The sequence below is a fragment of the Eulemur rufifrons genome, chromosome 19 (genome assembly GCF_041146395.1).
Source record: "Eulemur rufifrons isolate Redbay chromosome 19, OSU_ERuf_1, whole genome shotgun sequence".
Classification (NCBI taxonomy): domain Eukaryota; kingdom Metazoa; phylum Chordata; class Mammalia; order Primates; family Lemuridae; genus Eulemur; species Eulemur rufifrons.
This window is the reverse complement of record NC_091001.1, coordinates 19,854,525-19,860,524: the sequence shown is the minus strand read 5'-3', so window position 1 is coordinate 19,860,524 and position 6,000 is coordinate 19,854,525. Positions and strand designations below refer to the sequence as shown.

General features: G+C 49.3%; 1 pseudogene; it reads right to left on the bottom strand.

Annotated features, from left to right (window-relative positions):
- Positions 1–982: 982 nt before the first annotated feature.
- The window catches only part of LOC138399424 (serine/arginine-rich splicing factor 10-like), a 100,184-nt pseudogene continuing 95,166 nt past the window's right edge, over positions 983–6,000 (bottom strand).

Genomic DNA, 6,000 nt, shown 5'->3' with positions numbered 1-6,000 from the left:
TGGGATGGAGCAGGAAATGTAATAATTTAGTTTCCATTTGAGAAATGGAAATTGAAGGAGCACATTTGCAAGTCAACTCAGCAGTGCAGCTAAATGATGAGCCTCTGATCTTTCAAATTTCTAGTCCAGTCCTTTTCAATCCCTGCGGAGTTTCAAAGTTATTGCAAGGGCCCATTTATGTTTGATTAAATGTAGGGCTAATTTACAACTAGTCTTGCTCCAGGCTGAGCAATAGGCAGATGACACATACTACTTGGTCCAGCCCATTTCCAAGGGGATGGATGATGGTTTGCTGCCATAAGGTGGCTGAGTAGAGGACATTATGCAAATCATTAGAAAAGGAAGAAGGTCATGTTTTGTGGATGGAAGTGAAACAGGAGTGGTGCTGCTCTGGGAGAAGTGTACGACACATGTCCAGAATAAAGATGTTTTTGTCCCTTGCCTTCCGTCCGTCTGCCCTAGAGTCCAATTCAAATGCTTTCTCGAGCCTGCCTTCACTCCTGCAAGCACTCCACCTCCGCCCCTGGCTGGCATCTGTGCCTAAACAGACTCTCACGTAACCACCCTGTTCACGGAGCCCTGACCACGGGCGAGGTCCCAGGCTAAATGAGGACAGGTATTGTTCAGCTGCCCCCACCCCACCTCCCATGAGGAAGGAAGCATTACTGATCGTTTTGTGCAGAGGACAGGGGCACAGAGAGGTTAGGTAACTTGCCCAAGATCACACAGCTAGTGAGAGGTGGGGCCCAAGTTCTCAATCATATACTGTACATTTCTGACATCTATCACCTGCTCCCTTGACTTATGGATAAGGCATATTTATTTTCTGGCATGTGAACTCCTTGAATTGAGGACAGGTAGTCCTGGGTGCCTAGCTGTGGATCCTCACTAATATCTGTACCCTGTGGGCACCCTGCTCCTGAAATTGACGAGGTCTGTGCCCCCTGAGTCCCTTCTGGGAGCTGTAGTGCCCCCTGGTGCCTCAGCGGTCTGCCTTTAGCCCGAGCAGGCCCATGCCACAGCCTCCCCAGCCCCTGGGCCCGGTCAGCGGAGCTGAGCTCCCCAAGGGAGGAGGGAGCTGCTCCCACAGCTGCAGCCACGGGATTTCTGAGGGTGACCTGTGGGAGAGGCTGGTGGCAGTTTTAGAAGCGGGGGCAGTGGAGAATGGCTCAATCCAGGAACCCAGGCATGACACAGGCTTTCTGGCTCATGCTGGGGTACTACTCTGCCAGGCCCAGCAGTCCAGTCTGGACATGGAGGCAGGGAGGAGCACATCCCAAAGAGGGAGGCCAGGCCGTCTGGGAGGCTGGAGGATAGTTGGAACCCCCTGCAGAGGCCAGCAGCTTGCTTGTTTGTGCTGTTCCTGCAGGGTCGGCTTCCTGGGCAGCAGGCCTGTGCAGTCCCACAGGGCCCGGGCTCCCAGGGCCCATGCTGGGTTTCATGCTCTTTGGAAATAAGCGAAGACCAACAAGATGAGGACAGGCAAATGTTCTTTATTCAGAGCTTGTGATAGCAAGGGAGTCAGTCATGATCACTTGTATTTTGGCAGAGACACAAAGGCAAGCAGAGGAGTGGGAAAGCCTCGCAGTGGAAAAGGGGGGAAGGGAAGGCTTCAGGCGTGCCCTGCCCTGGTGGGAGGCTGTTGGGGCGGGGCAAGCTGGAGGCGGCCAGCCAGAAGCAGGGCACGTATGTGATCGGTTAGCGGTGTGTATGTGGCTTTCTCTGGTTGGTCTTAAGTTGGAAACGGCAAAAATTAGGGAAACTATCAGTTATTAATCAAGTCCTGGGCATTTGGGGCCGATTGTTACAGAAGTTATTGTTTAGCTTCCTGGGTTGTTACTGGAGATAACAGCCTGATTTCCTAAAGAATGACTGACAGCAGGCTGGCTTCCCAGCGGACTACAGGAGATAAGGGTGGCTTTCCCGGGCAAGTTACGGGTGGGAGTTCTGTTCTTATGTGAGGTCTCACTACTCTGCATTTGCATCCTCAGTCTCTCACTCTGCTGTCACTGTCTGGAGATTCTTAGCAAGGGGCCATGCATTTTCCTTTTACATCTGGCCTTGCAAATGACGTAGCATTCTTAGGCTCTAGCATTCCTGGGTTTGGCTTGAGGCTGATGAATGAGAAAACTTCCCTGATGCTCGGGAGCTTTGGGCCGCAGCCCGATCTGGCTGCAGTTTTCAGACTTTTACTTAGAAGGTGAGACGGTTTGTACCAAATACCCAGGGCCTCTGAGTGGCACCCAGGGTCAAACATCCTGGAGAACCTACCTAACAGCATCGCCGGGTGCCTGATTCCTTGCCAGCTGCCGCTCCTCCAGGGCAGGCGGGGGCTGCGTTTTTTCCATCTCAGCGTGGCAGGCCCCGAGTCAGCGAATGCAGGCTGAAACGAAACAAACGTCTACCTTGAGTCAAATCTTGAGCATTCAGATCCTGTTAATTTTAAATAGGGAAGTTTTGATCTATTTTTGAAAAAATAAAAAATTTTAAAAGACTTGCAGGCCGGGCACGGTGACTCATGCCTATAATCCTAGCACTCTGGGAGGCCGAGGTGGGTGGATCGTTTGAGCTCAGGAGTTCGAGACCAGCCTGAGCAAGAGCGAGACCCCATCTCTACTAAAAATAGAAAGAAATTATATGGACAGCTAAAAATATATATAGAAAAAATTAGCTGGGCATGGGGGAGCATGCCTGTAGTCCCAGCTACTCGGGAGGCTGAGGCAGGAGGATCCCTTGAGCTCAGGAGTTTGAGGTTGCTGTGAGCTAGGCTGACACCACGGCACTCACTCTAGCCTGGGCAACAGAGTGAGACTCTGTCTCAAAAAAAAAAAAAAAAAGACTTGCTAAGTAAATGTACTGTGCAAAAAGTTTGCAGAGACAGGGGCAATATTTAATCTGTCAAGAGCAATGTTTTCAAGGACCTAAAGGGGACTATGTTATACAAACCAATCACCTTTTAAGTATAAAATCTAATTTCAGCTCATTCTTTGTGTTAGGTCCGGAGACAAGAAAGAGACATGAAGCCTCGTGTGTAGCAAAATGCGGTTTATTTCGTGCAGATGGGTGGAGGCAAAAAAGCATCCAACCCAAGGGAGGGGAAAACCTTGGGTTTTATAGAGTTTTCTCGGGGGGGGGGGGGGGTGGTAAGCAACACCTGCAGAGATAGGGGGAGGGGTAGCTTTGTCCTTATGTCGGGGATAGGAATGCCGGCTGGCTGCAGCTGTCTGTGGTTGGAGTTAGATTTACAACCTTGGACTCTCCAGACTCCTGTAGCTCTTGTTTCACAGGCGTTATGATAATTTTTGGGTTCTCACCTGGAACAAACCTAATGCTTTGCTGCTCATGAAAGTGGCTCTTTCAGCCGTCAACTTGGAGACTTTGCTTTGTCAAGGTACCCTGAGATACTCAAAAGCAAGCAAACCAAATCTTGTTACCACCATTTGCTAATGTGGGCTCACTACAAAAAGCAGCATGGCTTTTTCAGCCCTGGGACTGCAGTGCAAAGACTGTCCTATACGTCTGTTTTCCCTGCCACTCACGGGCTTCGGAGTAAACCTGGCACCGTAGGCACTCAGTCTTCCCCCCAGCACTTGCTCCCTCCCTCCCTCCTCCAGACCCGTCCCTCTGCCAATGCATGTCACCTCCCTGCTCATGGCAGCCCCCTTGGAGCCGTCCCTCATCCCCCCCATCCTCCCAGTCTCAACCAAAAGCTCTGGGGACAGGACTCTGAGGCCACACTGACATTTAGTAGCTGTGAGACCTTAACGGGGCTGCTTAACCTCTCAGAGCCTCATTTTCCTCATCTGTGAAATGGGAACACGAGATAACATCCATGGAAAGGGATTAACACGCGCTGGCCCAGACCGCACTGGGGAAACCCAGCCAGTGTTGCCCTCACGCGCTCACATGGTTGGCCCTGTGTCTGCTTCCCCACACCTCATTGCTCTGGTTACATTTCTCTTTCTGATTAAAGCGAATTTCCCTATTTAATTATCACCAAAGACATCTGCTCTGGCTTTGAATCCCTTCCAAACCCTCAAAGGACGAGAACTTTCTCCACCAAGGGTATGCAAGAGCATATGCCGCAGGGCCCTGGGCAGCTGCCAAGGACCAGGAGTATGGGCTGGGGTGTGTGGGTGGCCTCCCAAGGTGGCTATTTGCAAGGCGCAGGGCTTTACTTGCACAGTTCTGAAGGGTTTTTGGATGAAGTCCTTCTGCTGTCTAGTTGCAGGGCCAAAGCAGAGTGTTTGGGGAATGGCCACAGACACAGTAGATGGCCTTGAGCAACAGCCAGCAGCCGTGGGCTGCGCCTCACTCCCCCGCCATCCTCCCTGCTCCGCCAGGCGTTTAAAGACTCTTGGGCCTGGCAGCAACCCACGTGGGTGACTCACCGGACAATGCAGTTGCGCTACTTTTGCAAACAATTGGTGCTCATCTTGGTTCACAGTGGCCAGAGAAACACAGTAAGCGCCCACTAAAGGCCTTTGCCTGGCCGCGTGCCCCACTGCCCTGTTTTCCTGGTGACCTCATCCCAACCGCGCTGTCTTCAATACTTGGCACCCTTCTCGAAAGCCCCCAGGGCCCGGGAGCAATGCCTGAGTCAGGAGCCAGAAACCCAGAGGGAAATGCACTTTTTTTTTGATAAACCAAACCCCATTTTTGACCCAAGTGTTTTTCAAACATAGCAGTCTTGTTAAAATCCCTGGGGGAGAAAACCATAGAAAATTTATTACCCAACAGGACAAGCCTTCTGGCCTGCTCCGGGTGGCCCGCTGCCTCTGTGTGCCCGGGGCCTGCGGACCTGGCACCCGCACCCGCCCCTCGCCCGGTTCCCTCGCCTGTTCCTGGATGCCGGGCCTTCCTCCTTGTGAGCCAACTTCCCTGTTTGGGAAAGCACATTTCCAGAAGCTTCCTGAGAAAGGGTCCACGGGACGTACACTTTCTGAGATACCTTGTCATCGAAAATATCTTTATTCTGTTCTTACGTTCACAGGTAGTTTGGTTACTTTCTAAGCTCATTTTGAGGTTATAAAGGGTTTTCCCTCAGACTGTTGAAGGCATTGCTCCTTACACCCTAGCTCCTAGTGTGGCCCCGCACTGTCCTTCATCTTCCTCATTTTTGTCTTTGTCTTTGTTTTCTTCTCTGGATGTACTTAGGACCATGGTTTTTTTTACCAGTATTCTGAGATTTCAAAATAATGTGTCTCCCTGCAGGGCCTATTTTCATTTGCTTACTGGGCCTTTAGTGAACCTCAGTCTAAAAAGTCATGCCCACAATTTACGAATAATAACGATATACAATCCTATATATTTGCTGTCAGTTCTCTCTGGCCCATGGAGTCTCACAAACTGCTTTCATTTCTTTTCCTTTTTTTTTTTTCCATTGAAGCCCTGTACTGTAACTAACCTATGTTTGCAATTCAAGCATGATTTGACACAGACTATGCTATTTATTTGCAATACCATTTACTATCCGATTCAGCAAAGAAGTTGTTCGTGTCATTGATGAACGAGTGGATTTCTGACATGAATATTACTTGATATTTTTGTTTACGTTAAGGAGTAGGGTGAGACAACAGTGACCTATCTCAGCCCTCACAGATACACATGGATAATATTAACATGCTATTAAATGTAGTAAAATGTTGTAATATAATTCAGAAATTATGATTTTGCATATTCATTACATTTGTGTTTAATATAATTTATTTAATTATAAGTTGATAAAATTTTTGATAGTGGCCGTGTTTAACAATCAGCTTGAAAAAATTCGGAAAATTGAAAAAGTGGCTTTTGTGAGCCAGAACTAGATAGCTCCAGCTCTCCACTGTAATTAGGTCCTTCAGTTCTGGGTCTTTTTAAAAGTTATTTCTTTTTTTTTTTTTTTTTTTTGAGACAGAGTCTCGCTTTGTTGCCCGGGCTAGAGTGAGTGCCGTGGTGTCAGCCTAGCTCACAGCAACCTCAAACTCCTGGGCTTAAGCGATCCTACTGCCTCAGCCT